Source organism: Cyanistes caeruleus, chromosome 5, assembly GCF_971803275.1.
Source record: "Cyanistes caeruleus chromosome 5, bCyaCae1.hap1.1, whole genome shotgun sequence".
NCBI lineage: Eukaryota > Metazoa > Chordata > Aves > Passeriformes > Paridae > Cyanistes > Cyanistes caeruleus.
Window position 1 is genome coordinate 34,946,057 of NC_141705.1, and position 18,951 is coordinate 34,965,007.

At 34.5% G+C, this 18,951-nt stretch overlaps 1 protein-coding gene and 1 long non-coding RNA gene across 3 annotated transcripts in view; one reads left to right on the plus strand and one right to left on the minus strand.

Annotated features, from left to right (window-relative positions):
- Window positions 1-134: 134 nt before the first annotated feature.
- LOC147653034 (uncharacterized) lies at window positions 135-12,266 on the minus strand. Its single transcript, XR_015287591.1, has 5 exons — window positions 12,175-12,266; window positions 11,937-11,992; window positions 11,692-11,769; window positions 9,553-9,612; window positions 135-4,034 (listed from the first exon to the last, which is right to left on the minus strand). It is a non-coding gene; the product is annotated as an uncharacterized LOC147653034 (long non-coding RNA).
- The window catches only part of VEGFC (vascular endothelial growth factor C), a 104,421-nt gene continuing 88,159 nt past the window's right edge, over window positions 2,690-18,951 (plus strand). Inside the window, exon 1 of one of the 2 annotated variants that reach the window (XM_086891620.1) lies at window positions 2,690-2,785. The gene's annotated coding sequence lies outside the window, so the exon portion shown is untranslated. Of the gene's footprint in view, window positions 2,786-12,353; window positions 12,470-18,951 lie in introns of those variants that run through there. The other variant, XM_023925005.2, reaches the window with a different exon arrangement.

The window sequence follows — 18,951 nt, forward strand, 5'->3', positions numbered from 1 at the left end:
GAGATGCCTGATAGGTCTGTGTGAATGCAGAGGAGAGATCAGAACAAGGAAACTGTTTTTTGCAGGAGACTAGGAATACACCAATTTAAAAAAAAAAAAAAAAGTTTTGTGTTTAACTAAATATATTATGTATGTTTATTTAAGTAGCATAGCACTCATGCTTATGTTTCATAACACATGAAAAGAAAGTTCTTTAACATTTACTCATATTTTTAATCTATTTTCATGTACAAAACTCTTTAAATATGGAAGAAAACAGATACATTTTTTTATTGATGTAATGAATTTTCTAATGATGTGCCCTGAAAAAACAGCTGGACACAGCTGACTGGACCCTTGTTGATACAACTATATTCATGATAACTGGGAGGAAGTCAGAAGAAAGTAAACTTTTTCATAATTGCTTTTGTTCGATTTTCCTCTACTTGATTTGAATATTTCAATCCTAAATGTGTATGGCACATCATGCCATAATGATATAAAAAGTCTTTGTGAAGAAAGGAAATTATTGTAGCTTTGTACAGTCCATACTGGTAGTTTTACAGCAGAAAAATTGATTGTGTCTTTCAAGAGCATCCAAAAAGATAAATTTTCTGACAAACTCAGCATGTGTTCTTTATCAGTGTCTAATTTAGGGTGTCTGTAATAGCTCATTAGTACATCTCCAGGCAGAATGTTAGTGCAAATACTGACAGGTCGAGGCAGACAAGCCCTCGGGAACAGGACAGTGCCGGAGTCGAATGCTGATATGGTGGGTAGCAGTTGATAGTGTGACTGCTGTGAGCACTGTACAGCCAACACTGGAGGTCAGCTCAGCCGAGTTTCACATGGACACACCACAGGTGCGCGCTGTAAACAAGGATACAGCGTGGACTTTCAAAGGACAAGCTGGCTGTAGATCCTTTAATGGACACAGTTATTCAGGAGCATCCTAATAACAAAGTCAGAAGAGGTTCTCAAACCATGTTGTCTATTACATTGGCTGTGATTGTTAGTAACCATTCACCTAAGCTATCCCACTGCTACATTCATCGTCTCCACTCACTGACGCACCTACAGCTTGAGTTATATTCACATTTAACACACTCTTCTTGATTAACTTGCAACATGGTCTTGTTTTCACTGATAAGTTATTATTTATTGCTAAAGGCCTATTCAGGTTGTAACTATATGTAATTTTACTCTTGTTCACAAGTTTGCTTCATTGTTACCCTCATTCCATTAACCTGTTTTCTTTTTTCCATCCCCTTCTCCCACATTTTCACTTAGGGCCTTACTGAAGGTTGTTCTTAGAATTGGAATAGTTTCTTCAGCTTTACTCTTTCATATGAATTCTCACATTTTGATTTTTTTCTGAGTCCTATAAATACAAATAATGAGCAGTAGTAGGATTATTCTCCATATAGGTTTAACACTGAATATTAATGGCATTCCGTTTCCTATAGGCCTATTATTACTTCATTACTTTCTCCTGGAGGTTTTGTAGGTGGTCACTTTTAGTAGAAAGTTTCTTTGGAGGAGAAGAACTTTGTTTCTCAGTATCTTGGAGATATCTATAAGATCTTCAAGGCAGACACTATGTCTGCTTTCTGTGTTGTCAAGCAAATCCCAATAAACTCCATCTTACAGCCATGCAAAGGGCAGTCCAGATTTCACACAACATAACAGAAGGAACATTTTGCTAGTTGGATCCAATTTTGGTTAACAGGACTAAAAACAAAACAAATGGTCCTTGTCCATCATGATTCTTCTCACTCCCCACAAGTGAAGGATGGTTAGATCAAACACGTCTGATTGATACAACCCAAAGGAGTCTGTTCATTTTAAGTCAATACGGAAGATCTGAGGTGGATGTTACACAAAGAGAATCACTAAGATTGAGCAATAGCTTCTTTCATGTCTATTTATTCCAAATAATACACTCATATCTCATTATCATATTATAAATGTAACAGATATTTTGCTATTTCTAGGCTTCTTATATTAACAGTATATAAGAATATACTGTTGATATATGAACAGTGGTTCAGCTGACCAGTTGTGAGACGTTTGTGTGACTTCTAATATGCTATTTACTGGCAAAGGCTAATAGCAAAATTTGGTGATTTGTGTGCAATTTGGATTTTTATATACAATAAGTCAAGGTTTGAATTCTGTATTTTCACTCAACTGCTAAATTAATTAGTTCTATAAACCTTTTTAAAAACCTTTTTCTGTATAAATCTATAGAAACAGCATGCATTCTGACAAGGAGCTCACTGATTCAGAAAATAATCAAGGCTTTGTAAAAACAAGATCTGATACTGAATTTCCAAAGTCAAATAATATTCATTTATTCAGAGTGCTGCTATTTCTACTCATAAGATCTAAAGAAAAGAAAAAATACTTGTACTTTGGAATAAATTTTTTGTAGTATTTTTTTTCTCTCACCATTTTGTATTTATCAGCAAGGAGAATATTTATGTTAGCCACTTGTATTGATGAGTTCATTAGAGTAGAGTGAGGTAAAGACATTTAGTTTGCAGAAAGGAGAAAGCACAATAGCTCCCTCAGTGCTTACTCAGAGGGTTTGGGAAGAGGAAGCTGGTTACTAAAAGGTGGATGAAGGTAACCCTTAAAACTAGTAACAGGCAAGGTGAGAATTAGGACAGCCTGCTTACTAAGGACTGTTTGTGAATATTTATTTTAGCCTCGATGTCTCCTGAGCGCTAAATGAGCTCTTACCATTGGCAATCGATCGCTCAATGAAATCAGACATTTTCTGCAACTGTGGTTAAGGATGGAGGTAAGTGCCACTTGTGTACCAAACCAAATTTGGTAAGAAGGGAATTGTGACCTGTTACAGAGTTTTCAGAGGAATTTATGAATTTGAGTAATTGAATCATTAATTCTGAATTTAAAAAAACCATGTTCTTTGTACTCTTACCGTATTGCTTTTCTCTCTGGAATTGAGATTCCATTCTGCCATTAAATCAGTATTAACACACTCAATTTTGGTTTTTGGCTGCTGACCCCAAGATTTCATGGCTCTTAAAAGACATTTTTGAAGACATCTTTCCTAACAGGAGACATAACAACTAACTGGGAAACTACAGGTTTTCCTAATGACCTTGCACTTGAATAGCTACCTTTGTCCCCAGGGATTTAGTGGCTCTTAAGCTTAATAGCAGTGAAGTGCTTTAGAACAGGATGAAAAGAATCCTTCACCAGTTTAAACTGAAGTTAAGTACTATTATTTCATAACTCCACCAATTTCAACAATTCAGGAAAGCATCGTGTAAAATATATGGAACAAAAAAGGAGACTGCTTTTTTCCTAAAATATGCCTGAGGAATTATGAATTTTAGTTGTAGTTATCAATATCTGTTTTGAAACTTAGGTTTTTGTCATTGATCCTTGCTTAAACTTTTCATTCTAAACAAAATAAAGCCAATCTGCTAAATTCAAAATCAGCCTCAAAGACATACGTAAAAATTTAAAAATTCTGTCTTGCAAAAAATGTACAATAGGATCATAAATCTGAAATAGGTATGAACATCTTTCCCAGTTTGCATATCCAATCAGAATGAGCTCTAGATTTTCAGTTAGAAGGATTATATGTACAGTCTATCTGAAGTAAAAAGAAGTTCCTTTCCAAACTGAAATTTAACCTCAAGCAGTACATACATAGATGAAAAGTCTTCACTTTTCTGTTGCTGCTTTATAGCCATTTAATGGGCAATTAAGCTTGGTCCCTAAATGCTGTACTGTGTAGTTTGTCCTTGAACTCTCAAGTGTTGCATTGGCCTCCAGCTGTTGGCAGTGGACCACACTAATATTAGCAAGAGGTATCATTAGGGCTACTAAATGTGAAAAGAAGAGTATTTAAGTTACCATGATCTGGAACATAAATAAACTGTTACTTCATATCCTCTATTCAACTACTCTCTATGGCAGTGTTTACATCTTCCTGCTGGGACTTATTATGGCATGCACTACAGTCCAAATTAGACATGTGTTCAAGGAGTGTCATGGTTCTCATCCAAATCAGAAGTCTGTGAAGAATAAAAACCAGGTCATGAGGAAAAAAAAAAAATAAAAGAAAAAAAATCAGATCAATTTTCTTAAGTGTTTATTCAAACACTATGACTGCAGTAACTCATAGGCATCCCAGTTCCTTAATTCTCTTATCTTTTTTTTTTTTTTTCACTTAGGTACTTTCAGAAATAGCAATTTTACAACATTTAAATTGTTTTGTTGAGGAAAAAAATAATTCTAATTTTAAAAATTACAGTAATTTAACTTTCACAAAAATGTAGCTTTTTACATAGCATAAATTAAGAAATGTTTTTATTCACTTCATTATTTATTAATAATTCTACTCATTATCTCATAACTTTTTAAAAATTTTACAGTATGAACTTAATGTAGCAAGAGGCAAGACAGACTATATTTTTGAGCACTCCCTAGTTCCAAAAAACAATCCTGCACTCTGTCTCCTTTGAGCTATGGTTAAGTGAAAGTTACGATATGCTGCCTGATTTCACTGTTCCCTCCAATATGGCATAACTCTGGCAACTAGGGAATGAAAGAAGACGTGAATAAAAAGTCTTGCATTCCAGAGCAAGGGAATATACTTAAGAAGGGGGGAGCAGTAGGGAGAGCGAAACTAGGGCTTTGTCTTCCAAAGCATAACAGCGTGTTTATAATAGAGGAAGCACATACCCTTTAAAAACTGACTTGATTGGAAGAAAATTACTTTTAGCCAGCTACTGAAATCCCTAAGCACATGCTGGTTTGTTTAATGGGAACCGATTTTGAAAGCATTTATGGAATGTATAGAGGGATCCTGTCTGAAAACATATACAAGGAAGGCATACCAGCTGCAGCTATTCCCTTCATCCTCACTGACATTAGCAATTTAAGATTTAGCCAAGCACAAAACACCCATGACCTTCTGAGCCATGCAGTCCCACAGAAAGCAGTCGACCTCTGCAGTTAGGCAAGCCATCATGAAGAAACATCACTGTACCACAGAAGACCTAAAATAAATCTGCAGCAGTATTGAAAACTGTGGGACACTCAAATAAGAAAAGTCATAAATCTGTGTTCTCTCTTGTCTGTTGCAATACTCTATTCTCAGGGTCTTTATCCCTGTGAAGCTAGCCAGAGAACAAGACTGAAGAGGACTATAATTCAGCATGTTTGGTTCCTATTGTTTTCCCTGACATCAATTTTTCTAGCTTTAAAAGTCATCCAAAAGCAAATTTTGAATCATGCTTCTACCTGGTTTCTGCCTTAAAAATAATCCATGGTTTACAGAGAAATCTCCATACTATATGAATTCCTTGCATGGCTGATCAGAAGCTTGTAGAAGTAGTGCCATTGCCATTCCAGCTCTCTAGCCTGCCCGTTTTCAAGAAGTATCAGCTCAATATAAAAATAATATAAAAATATAAAAAATATAATATAAATAATAATATAATAATATATAATAATAATATAAAAATATATTATGGAAATAATATACACTGGGTAAAGTATTTTATCCCCCCAAAGTTAGTGCAGAATAACAAAAATATACATAAGGAGGGTTTTTTATTCCTGAATTAAAGCTCCATTTTAGTAGTTATCTTTGTTGTTGTTAATCAGAGCTTTTTCAGTGATCTAGTTTACAGCATGACTCTCCAGGCAGGGACATCACCATTTAATGAGGGTAGAAGTGCACAGAGTAAAGGAGAAAATGACCTGGTGGAGATGAGATGGATGTGGGAAATTCCTAAGATAAATCAGCAATTTACAGTTCTAAAACTTACTCTAAACACATTAGTGGGACATTTTATTACAACTTGCTTAGTTGTTTTCTCAGAAGGATGTCAACAGAAGAAATTGAGAAAAACTCCCAAAGCAGATTTTTGCCTTTTACTTTTGAAAGACAAAGCACTGTCTAGGAGGCAAGCATTCCTACAGGCTCCTAAGTCCCAGATGAATTACTTTCTCCCTCAGATACCCTAAGGAATATCACAACATGCCAAAATGTTCACTTTAAGTGTAAGTTATTCACCTATTCCAAGTGAAAAAAAAAATAATTCTAGAATTAATGGAACTATTGTTCACAACAGCGTGAAGAAAAATATCCACCTAGACACCTAAATTAAAATTTGTAAGCAAAGATTGACTCGTTGAAATAAAAAATCTGTAATCTTTGCAAATATAGACTTGTAGGTGAAAATAGTTTTATGATACTTAAAGCAAAAGTTCTAGGCAAAATCCATCTTCATAATGAAACAATATTTTCTCCTGAAAAAAAAAAAGGGTGGGAATTTGCCCAAATGGTTCTTGTGATCCCTCAGCATAATGCTTTTCTCCTTCCATAGGGAAAGTAGAAGGAATGATGATTAATGTTGCCAGCATTCTTGGCAGAATTGTAACATATATTTAGCCACTAAGTTCACATTTCTAAATAATGTTATAACAAATGTGCTTCATTAGTGGTGTACATAGCATTATAAGACCTTTGTGGATGAAAGTTCAAAAAATGCCCAAGGCATCTGAACATGGGAGACTTGGGGGTGATTTTTTACTCTTATTTTAACAAGAAGTGTTCTTAATTAATGCATTAATCAATTAATTAATACAAAGCTTTTTCTTATCAGCATTATCAAATAGATATTTATTGATTGAAAGCTACAGTTTTAAGTTAATTATTTTAGTGTGATTAAATTCACATCCCTGGTACTACCTTACATTTGTATTTATTATTTCCCTTTCTAAGACATGACTGAGAAATAAGGACTTCTAGCCTTTTACTATTGGCTTGAATATTTGTTTCACAGCTTCATAGCCTGAGAAAATTGTATTTCAAAAGGAGAATGGGAGGAAAATCCCTTATCTTTAATATAAATATCATGCCTCCTCCTATCTTCTCTTTAATAGACAGTCACGTTCTATGTTGAGAACTTCTGACACAAAGGTTTCTTCATGCTCCTAGTCATTCTCTTGGGCTATGACTATCTGCTTAAAAATAAGATTTTATTGCTTTTAATTTGAATGAGTGAGACTTTATTTTAGTAAGCAGCAGACCAGTCAGGTCTTGTTGCGTACCCTTACTCCAGAACAAAGTTGATAAATAATCTCTAACGTGTTGTTAATACGAAAGCAATTTATTGAGGTTATTGAGGTTGGCATATTGGAACAACAGTAATTTCCCTTGGCAAATCTCTTTCACTGAATTGAAAGCAATCTTACTATAGGTATAGCTTCAGAAATGCTTTCAGATGATCCCTCCGTCGCGTGGTTAGGTCAGTCTAAAGCTGAGTTTGTAAATGGAGGCAAAGCCCACCTCCAAGGAGGATCAGCAGAGATTACAGTTATCTAACTCAAAGTACATGGAATAATAAAATGCTCTGTTGAATCGTTTTGGTCTGATAGCTGGCATTGATTGAGTAGAAGTTTTCACTGAATATTCAATGCTTATCTTTCTAATCATCCTTCTTCCCTGAAATATTAGCTACTTCTGATCACATACAATGGGAACGACATTTGGTATAGGGGAGAAACCAATCTAAACATAAAATCCCTGAATGCAAATATGAAAGCAAAAAGCTGAAACTTTTTAGGGAATATGGAGAGTATTCAAAAATTGCCTTTATTTTTCATGGCATCTGACTAAGCTGCATAACTTAAGGTGTTTATCCAATTTAGTGAAAATTGTTAGAGCAAGGATGGAATCAATGGACCTCAGAAACTCACCAGGCTCAACCACTCTACATAAACAGGGTCAGCTAATCCTATGTAATTCCTAGAAGGTGCTTGTCTAGCCTTAAACATCCCCAGACAGATACACCATATATCTTCACATTCCAACCTGTTTCAGTCCTTAATTATGACCTACCATTGGATTCTTCTAATGACAAATGAAAATCCCTTGTTTCTTCTTTATTTTTCGCCTATACAGAGAATATATTACTCCCTGAATACTGTTTCCATGCCCACCATTGCTTTTCTCCTCCTCAGCCTAAACAATCACATTTTTGCAGTTTTCTTTCTTTGAAGTCGTATTTCCAAAGCATCTGATTGACTCTTGCTGTAGCAAGAGTTATGTACAGAATCTGCACTGTGCATTAATCCCCATATAAATAAATTAGGCAAGCAATCACTTTGTCAAACACGTACCACAAGAAGAAGAAAATAAGGAAGAAATTAAGCTTTTTCTAAATGATGCTACTACACTCTATCCTTACAAAATTCTAGTTCTGTTATGTTGGGAGGAGGTAGGAGAAGTAGTCAGAAGTACCCATTTTTATATTAAAACCTTCTCCATTTCATGAATTCATTAGGAATTGCATGTGCTCCTCACATAGAAGTCAGGAAACATTTATAATGAGGCTCTAAGGAAAGCTGAAGGAGTCTGAGTGCCCCCAGGAAAGCTGCTTTTGACCTATGGCAGAGGCTGAACAATTTTATTACCCTTTGAATTATAGATTGGCTAGAAGATCATAAAGAACAGATACACTTGCTGGTTGCTTTAAAGAAACATGAAAAATATTTCTGTAGTATGGGCCCAGAAACATTTTTGAAGCAAACAAAATTTTTTTTAACTGATTGAGAGTTAAGAAGAGAGATGTACTGGAGAGTTATGTTGTCAAATGTTTTTTCACCACTTGACATGTCAGCAACAGGATTTGGGCAGGTGCTATGGGAAAAACAAAGTATGTGTTTATGCACATTCAACACCCCTCTGCAGGCACTCTTGCCTCACACTATCACACTGGGTTGCTTTCAGCACGTAATGTGCTTCACAGGGATAAAAATAGCATAGATAGAAGATTTTGCAGAACACAGCAATGTTTGACAGGGAAAACTGAATAGCTTTGAAAAGAGCCATGTTACCTGGGCTAATGCTCAAAAAGGGGGAGGAGATGAATGCCAGTCCTCTACAATTGAGGACTTTTCCTATGTGTGCCAATACAGAAAATAAATTACTGTGTGGTGTATGCTATTGCCAGTATGTCTGCTTCAACAGACAAGAAAGAGATTTCAAAAATACTTAAATATCAAATACCATAGAGAAATTGAATTTTAAGGGGCTCAGCAATAGCTGAAGCTGCAATTCTAAGATTTTATAATGAGATATTTCAGAGTTTTCCTACAGATCTCAAGAAATATTTGCTTTTTTTTCTAAGTAAATTTAGATAAAACTCATGTTTCCCAAAGGGAATTGGCAAATATTTATGAGAATAGGATTCTTTTCTTGTTATTTGTTTGGGTTTTTGTTTTATTTTTTGGGGGGGGTGGGGGATGGGGGTTGGATTTGATAGTTTTTGTTTGGGTTGTTTGGGGTTTTTTTGTTGAGTTTTTGATTTTGGAGTTTCTTGCTTGGTTCATTTTTGCAAGGAGTTAGGGTTTTTTGTGGGGAGTTGATTTTTTGGTTTTGGGTGTTTTTTTGGTGGTGGTGTTGGTATTTTGGTTTACTTCTGTAACAGGATCATTTTCAAACTGAATGAAGCAGGTGGTGATTTTACACTCACTCCATGCAATAAAATAAAGAGATATCCAAACATAGACACATACCAATTTACTTACTAAGAAACTTTTCCAAATCAGAACTGATATTCAGCTGCATTGCAAAACCTGAAACCGCAGAGAAATTAACAAAGGTTGTTGGTTCAAGAACTGTCAGCATACTCTCCCTTTTGGAATCTAATATGACTTCTATAGTGCTAACAGATATATAATAATACAAAGTCACTAATTCAAAAAGAAAGACCTGAAAAATAGAAGTACTACCAAGGTCCTTTCTCAAATGAAGGAGGGACAATTTTTATTATGTGATTTATCAAAAGATCTCAGGAACTTGTTGAAATACGTGTTTAACCTTATACAGGAAGATTATTAAGAACTGAAAAAGCATGCACTTAGTGATCTTAAATAAAGGGTGACACTGAAGAAACTACTGCTTATTGCCATCCATGCTAAAGATTGAAGTCCAATCAAGCAAAAGAATTCAATTAATTAAAAAGCAATGACGGATGTTTTTATTGATGCCTACATAAATATGAATTTAACCTTTTTGTAGACTGGTCTTAAGTCCTTGGTATAACTTTACTAGGAGTAATAAAAAGAGGAAAAAAACCCAAAAAGCAAGACTATGGTGTTTTAGTGGTAAGAGCAATTGTGCATATTTTTTACTTAAATAAAGTTTGGACATATCTCCACAAAAATATGATTACATATATCTTTATCACCTCCTGACTCTCCAGCAGATAAAGGCAAATGAATGTTTCTCATTAGAAACTAATCTGCAATTACTCTGGTCAGATAAGGAAGCAGATAAAAAAAGTATCAATGTTTATATCTTAGATATGTAAAAGATTAAGAGAAAAATACCAGCTTGTTATATTCATTAATAACAGATGCATAACAGTACAAGGTCACTACCCTAGAAAGATACCTCAAAATATTTAGATCTTACTGATGGGTTTAGGTCAGCTCTTTTTTTGTCTTGACTCATTGAAAAGCTTCCAGTTTCCTTATTGATTGCACAAAATCTTGTGTGCAAGTTGCTCAGGGGCTTAAAATTGTTAAGTCCATGTGAAGTATCCCAAGAGCATGAAACCAAGGCTGAAATCTTTCCATGGAAGAAGGAAGGTTTTGCGCTCTGTGTATTTTTTTTTTTTTCCAGTTAATGAAATGTAGAAAATCACCATTAGATGATGACCAATAGTTACAAGAAAAAAACCTAACAAAACAGTTGGAAAAACCTTAGTAAAAAAACAGTAAATATGTATGCCATAATAATTCTGCTGATGTACCACATAAAAATATATAGTTGATTTGCAGAAGACCATTGTAACAGGTATTGATCGAGCTATTAATTGTCCTGTGTTGCAAGTCTCACATTAACTTTGAAGGAGGGAAAGCTGTGCAGAAACTCTGCTACCAAAAACTGAGCTAACCCAAAACTGAGAAGCTAATTAACATGACTGGGGCAAGGACAGTAACTGTTCCTTCATGACTTGATCTCATATCTCTGATTTGAACCATGTAGATTCATACAGACTTAGCCTGAAGGTTTATGTAAGATTTACCTGGCTTTATTACAAAACTGACGGAACACAGTTCTGTAGCCCTCTTGTAAGTCATCTAACTGCAAGTTGACTTTTTCTGTCTTTAATATGTACTAATCACTTGCAAAAAGCTGCTTTTTTTTTTTTTTTTCCACCTAAGGTGACAGGTCCCTGTTTGAACAGGAAAGGTAAAAGTACATTGCAAAGTACATTATTTCTATATAACCTTATAAAAGCTAGCAGTCAAGTTTCTGAAGGCTTATAGTTGTGAGCTAGAAATATTCAAGTTTCATTGTTTGACAAACATATTCAGCAGCAAGCCAGACTCCAGTCCAGCCTGGTTCCTAGGTATGACTGCAATTTACTAGAATATATCTAGTAAAGCAAATCATACTAGATAACTGATAAATTTATGTATGTGTTTACATGTCCTTTGAAGCAAAATCCAGTGGAATAAGGCTTGTGGCTTCCTGGGGGGATACAGCTACTCTCACAATGAAAATAAATTCATTACAGAGAAGTTCTAATATAGTGTGGAAAGAATCATTACCACATCATGGAAATTGGATCTTTTCTTTTAAGCTAAGTGCAATTATTTGGAACTGATACTGAAATTGAAATTGTCAGTTAAGAGATAGCTCACCTTAGCAGAGGGAAGAGTGTACTTAGATGGAGGCTGTGAAGAACATCATAAGTATTTGGGGTCTGCTCAAAGCCATTTCTATAATGGGAGAAAAAGAGGACACAGGGTAATCACATAAAGGTCCATATGGGGTATTTCATCCCAACAGAGTCTGTGTGGCCTCAGTGAACAAAGAGGGCTCATCTCTCCCAGAGCTATACCAGTCTGTAAAAATGGCTACCTTAATACATATGTAAATATTCTACCTTTTTTTCACTGTTGTCAAGTAGGTCCTTATTAGAGCCGTAACATCCTTCATATGCTTGAAATGAACAAAATGAATCAGTATTGATATCATAACAAAATTAATACAAATGGTATAAAACAATTGAAGCAATTGTTAAAAGGTAATATCTGAATTCTCTTTATCTTCTCTATTTTGGCATAATTTTTTCTGTTAGGGAATTCCCCAGTATCATCAAACTATGTAAGAAGTCCACGTACTCCTTCAGGTTAATGAAAAGAAAGTAGTAGCTTTGATGATCTGTGTTGTTCAACCTTGTTTCAATGCAAAGTTATTATATTCATTCCATTCTGGAAGGAATTAAGAAACAGCTGTCTTTAATTTTCTTTGCTGTTCTAGTCAATCACTGTTCTTCTGAGCAGCAGGGAAAGGAAGATTCAGGTGTTGACATGTGCTTCTGATTCCTGTGTGCTGATGAATCACAGCTGCCCAGATGAGGCACAAGTAGCGTCCTTCTCCAGGCCTGAGTTTTCCACTTGGGTATCATATCCATTGGTTAGTTTCTTGATTAATGCAACAAAATTTTGTCATGTTTTTATTTGTTTCTGACAGTCTATGCCTATGTAAGGACAGATTAATATCCACTTAAGGCTAGATTGAACAATAATTTCTTTGTATAAAATCTTGTTTGAATTCAAGCATAGTAGTCACATAGATGAATTTATATTTCCTGAAAACCAGCCTAATTTGTCAGGGCCTTTTGTCACTGCATTTAGCTAAAATTCACTTCCTTTAGTATTACAGTGCTATATAGCATAGAGGCAGTAGGGAGTAAGTAGAAGTGAGGTAAAGAATTTTAATAACTGTTTCACTTTAAATGTGCTTCAGTATTGGCTATCTCATTTCTCTATAGTAAAGGAATTGGAATGACAGAATGTCTGTTATAATAATAGTCTAATGTTTCAGTACACTAGCAAAAGAGTGAGATTAAAGGTAACAAGTCAACACTCTCTGTGAGAGAAATTATGGTGCCAGAAATGGCTGACATTTGTGCTAATTTTAAATTAAAATATGGCCAGAAAACATGGACTAAACTCTTGGGACAAAAAAAAAAATAAATGTTTGGGCAGTATTTTCTTGTTTCCAGAAGAAGTTTGTTTTGGTCCCTGGAAGAATATCAGATTGTACTTAATCTACATTAGATTGTTTTAAATCAGGTGCCTTTTAATCAATAATATTATAAATGAATGTTTTAATGACTTATAATGTTTTAATCACTTAATTTTATAAGTTAATGTGGATAATATTTCTTTTGATGACAAAATTTCTGCTGTAATGAGTGGGAAAAGAGTTTAGAAAAACTTACAAGGAATTAGTTCATAGGTTGCTAAGGAAGTACTTCCTCATACACACATGTGCATTTAGCACCTGATTTTTATTATCCACTTTGGTAAAGTTCTTATTTGACAAGGAGTAAATCTTATGATGTATAATACCTTATTGAATACTTGTTTTCTCATTTACGTGCTTTGTTGACTTCATAGAACCTTTAGGTAGAGAAGAAATGGAGCAGCATGAAATACAAAAATCAAGGAAGAATAGCAGTAAGACCACAAACAAGAAATACTTTTATGTTAGAAATCTAATTCACTGTTTCTGAAGAAATAATGTTTCAGTAACATTAAATAGATCAACAGGAGTAAATATGTTCTTATTTATATACCACAAATTGCAAACAAAATCAGTACAACTCTATAATTATGACAAGTGCTGTTTTACAGTCAGGCTTATGTTTTCTCTTCCTAACCACTGAAGTCACCCAAGTTTATTACCTTGTCTAGCTTCTTAGCCAGACAGCAATTACTGACACCACTTCACCTCAGTGAATTTTTTCCTATTTTCTTATTTTTCCAATTTTCTTATGTCTAACCCTATATAGTTTACTAATGGAGATTGTTCTTAAAGAAAGAGGATTTTGCAAATGTAACTCAGTTTTAAATTGGTGACATACAGATACTGTGAAAGTAATTTTTTTCTTGCCTTTTGATGGATTTTTAATTGGTGAATATATTTCTGGAATTAGGAGGGAGATGGAATAAGATCCAGGGTAATTTCTGGAATGGTGAATGGTTATGGTAATCCTTTGGGATTTGGTGATTGGGTCAAAATGCAGGCAATCATACTACTTTGATACACTTTTTCTTTTAAAGAATTTTCAATAGGTGTAGCAGATGTTTTCTAATGCAATTTGAGTGCCCCAATTAGTTTTAGCTAGTGGGTTGCTTTTTTTTAAAGTGAAAGGAGTTGGATGGGCAAATGAAAGAAACTATACCTCAGCTGACAACCTGTAACTGAAGGAAAACGAATGGAGTAAGTGAAGAGAAAAAATTAAATGAAATGAGATCTTCCTGTGAAAAGTGTTCTTTTTTTCTTCTCAGAGTGGAAATATGGTCATTAGAAAGGTGTTTTTCTTGTTTGAGATTGTAGCATTGATAATTCATTTTAGGTTGTCATGTTTTCTACTCTTACTAAAAATTTGTGACCTGAGTGTCTAAGTAATTACTGTTTTGTGCCCTACTCAGTGGATTTGGACAACTAATACAAAGCACATACAAAAAGACAATTTTAAATGTGCAGAACATACTAATTTATAACCTGTAATTTGACTTTCCTCTCTTTTCTTGTGAGTAAAATTTAAACATAGGGAAAGAATACACAGAAAATAGTACTTTGATTTTCCTCCTCACCCCTTCAGCACAACTGGCTGGTTAGCACCTAATTAACAAACCACTGGTGTTGTTAAACTTTTTTTTTAACCTATTTTGATGAGCAATTTTATATTGAATTTTCTTCGATGCAATCAGATTTCTCATAAGTAACTACTTCTGATTCCTGGAAAAGTTCAATGGAAGGGATCACAACAAAGCAAAATGTTACATCTTACTTTGTCAGGATTTGGGCTGTTTTTATTGGATCCTGTACAACCCAACAGTCCAGGATGTTTATGTGCAGGCAAAATTTTGGCCAAAAATATAAACCAGAAAAAAGTTACCAAAACAATCAGTCCAAGTGTATTTGCACTTGCAGTAAGGAGATAGGGAACTGGTATTAAATATAATAAAGAGGGAGTTTGTTTCTTAATCTTAATCTTAAAATGTTATTTTATCATTAAGCAACTCTGATATTCTAAAAAAAAAACCCCCAAACCAGTAAGTGTCAATAGTAACTCTTAAGTGTCTAATTTTATATTAACTGTCAAAGGAGAAGGCATGATTTCTGTTGCCTAAACCTTGAAAATAAGGAAATTATGTCAGTTTCCCACCTCCTAAATGAGTTTTCCATTCAGTAGATCTTAAATCTATTTTTAAATTTTATTCCCTGTTTTTGATCCAATAAAGCTTTAGTTACTGTTTCAGGAACTCTCTCAGATCTAGAAAAACAGTTAAAAATACAGTCTGAATTTGGTTAATTATTAGTCTCCTGAGGGGAAGGACAAATCTTGTGACTTTTGCATCTTGAGTAAATGACCACAGCTATGGCTGGAGCATACCTAAATGTTTGATTATTGCTAGTGTTTTAACAGCATAAGTCACATACCAAACAGTAAAACAGCAAGGAAAAAAAGGAAAATTTTTATCTTCGCTCACTCTTTCTATTTTCAGCAAAGTGCTACTGAATCATGGGCTTGTGTCCTGTGACTTCGTTCTGTGTATCCCTCGGAATATAGAGTACTGGATGATGACATATCTCTTAATTCTTAGTTATTTAAGGTGTTTCCTAAAGGCACTGAAGTGAAGGAAAAAATAATAAGAGATAATGCAATTTAAAGGGTGAAAGTCATCACTCCAGCAGGAACCATCCCATTTCTCACTCTAATGTCTATTGAAACAGAACAGGGTTATATTTGCATGCTTTTGGAGAAAAGCAAAATAATTAGAGCTTCTGCTCTTTCCTTCTGGTGGAAGTGTAAGCTTCAAGTTGCCCCTTCAAACATTTTTTTTGTTTGTTTGTTTTAGGCTCTGAATACATAAAATTGAGAGAAGGTACAGAATTTACTGTCAAAAAGAATTTGGCATACCTAGACAAGTTGCCAGTCTAATTTGCATTTTTCTCCTGTTTCATCATATTTTAAGTATTTATTTATGTACATGTAAAAGAAATAGAATACTGAATTCATCTAAAGCAAAAATCACTCAAGCATATTAGAGATTGATAATGGATGTATTTTCCTTTTCATCTACTGTGTAATATTTCTAATTAAAAAAAAAAATCTGAATCAAATATTTATGCTGACTCATACCAGATAAGTCCCTAAAATAACAAATCAGCTTCATTATCAGCAATTCTAGAACTAAATTGCCATGCCATTGATGAGGCATTATTTAAAAGGCTTAAGCAGACTTCCCAGGGAGGCTCATTTCCATCCAAATCAAATCTAACGGGAGTGTAACCTCACCTTATTTGTAATGCCTGGTGGGACACGTAGGGCTCCTGTTGTTTATGAAGTATTGCAGTGTAAGTAATTTGCCTGCGTAAGAAATCTATAGCTTGAAGGTCAAAGGTCTTGATTGCCTGTGACCCAGAAACAAGAAATGTTTAGCCTTTCTGTGTACATAAAGTTTGGCCACTTCAAAACCTTTTGAATGTGCCTGTGCTGTGCTGTGCCCCTGCAGCTTTATGTGGCTCTTCTCTCAACAGCAATTGTTTCAAAAATTCCTTTAAAAATATTTCCTTGCAGGAACTGCTTGGCCTTCCAGACCGTGAATAAAAAATATGTTCGCTGTCACATTTGAGCTCTTGGGAGTGAATGATACACTTGCCTAAATATTTATTGCCTTAGGTTACTGTGAAAACAGTAGCTTAAATTGTGATTTCAGACAGTATTTATCTCCATGGTTTTAATTACCTGTGCAGCTTTGAATATGGCAATTAGCCTTGTTTTGTTGGGTTTTTTTTAAATTTTTAATAAAATCTCAGTTTACAATAATGCATTATGTATAAATAACACATCTTGTCTTAAGAAAAGAACTTAGTTTGGTAAATTTCAGGTATCTCTCAGATGAAGAAAGGATTTTACCAAATGATCTGGAATTTATCTCTGCAGCTGCTGGATCAGGCAGCAAGGGAATATAATCCAAAAATATGATAAAATTTGAACAAAACCTGGGATTTTAATGCAGTCTCTTTCCCAGTCTTCAGTGTGATCTCAGCAACATTTTAAATTTTTTTATTTAAAATTAGCTAACCATGGTGTGATGATCTCTCAAGGTTCTTGACAGTGAGATTTTTACAATGAGTTGAATGTCTTGCCTTGGGCTTCTTTTTCTTTTTTTTTGGTAGAGTACTGTTATGCCACTCAGAGGACTGTTAGAAGTATCCTAAATCCATTTTGGGGCAGAAAAGTTCTGAAGATGGTCAATCAAATATCCATAGGTCTCAAATTTGTAGATCTCTTCACTAATGAGTGGAGGCTAGTAACAAAATAGGGGTTTAAAAGCTGCTTTAAAAGCAGGTTTAAAAACCTGCTTAATATGAAGAGCAGCAAATTGTGAGTTAATGGGAAGAACAAAGCTCTTTATCCAACAACTGCTCAGGGTACAAATTTACTTTCAATGTTGAGTAGAAATGATATTACCCCAGCAAAGAGCATCTCTTACTCAGCTGTGCTGGTCTCTCTAGCTGAGCACAGGTGAAACATCAGGACATGCAGTAGGCAAGTGTGGGTGGAGTGCAAGTAGGGTAAGAGTTTACACCTGAGAGCTGGTAGCAATTCTAGGTTAAGTCACCCAGATTTGGTGTTTAATGGATATTTTGCTGGGATAAAGTGTCCATATTGCTCCAGTTACATTCTTATTTAGCTGATTAAAGGCATAAGCCAATTAAATTATTCAATTTGACTTAAGATTTTATGCAGGTTAAATCTCTGAGCTACTGCCTTCTCAAATTTTCCCAAGCTTCTCTTTTTTATACAACTTTATCTTATGGAAAGAGTGACTAGAGAAAAACATATTTTGCCTATTTAAGCTTTTAAACTTACTTCTCAAGGGCTGGAACAAAAGTAGAGAGAAAAAACATCACTATTAAATTTGACTGTAAACAATTAACAGTAGTCTATGTAAAGCAAATTTGTTGAATTATTGACTTCATCTTGTTATAAATTAGTTATTAGTGGTTCAATTCATGTTTGCTTCAGTTACCTCAATAAAAATTAGAAAAAATATGCCAATTAATTTCATTATTTGAATTATTTTATTGTGTGAAGCCTTGTTATTGGACAGATGTTTATGAAGCTAAACTAATTCAAACTGTGGGGTTGAATGTATTTTTTTCATGGTGTTTTAAAAGCTCTCTGTCCCCTTGAAACTTTTGTTATATCTGAGCTGGTTAAAGGTAGGATGGCTACAGAAAACTAGATAGACAGAAAAAGTAGATACAGTTCCGTATGCAGTTTATAAATTATTCACATTGCCATTTATTTTGTTCTCATGATATCTTTAAGAAAACTGCTGAAAATAAGAACATAATATGTTTTTTTAACTACATCTTTTTTGCATAGCCTATCACATTTTGGCAGAAAATACTAGTATAGTCTTACATGGAAAATATAAGTTACTTAGGATAAGCAGGTTTATTGTAATTCTGAGACAGACACAGGATTCCTGCCTTTACTGATTGTCACAGCTTAGCTAAATGTTATAGCTGACAATGTTTTATCTCCTTTGTACATGGATCTCAGTCTCCCATAGATTAGATCCAACTATTAATTTTCCTTGAAGGGACGGGGACTTACAGGTCAGTGCTGACTTTAAATTACCATTTATTTTGAAAGAAACTCAAGTAGTCAGCAGACCACATGGGCTGCTTTTCACTTCGGAAGATACCCATAATTGTAATGCTATTTGTCATTTTAAGACTAGGAATATGACCTAAGATCCCAGGCCCACATAGCAAATAAACACTCCATGTCTCTTGGGAGCAGTACTACCACTCCACTACTAACTTTGGCTCATTATACTGAGTTTGCTGAACATTTAGCC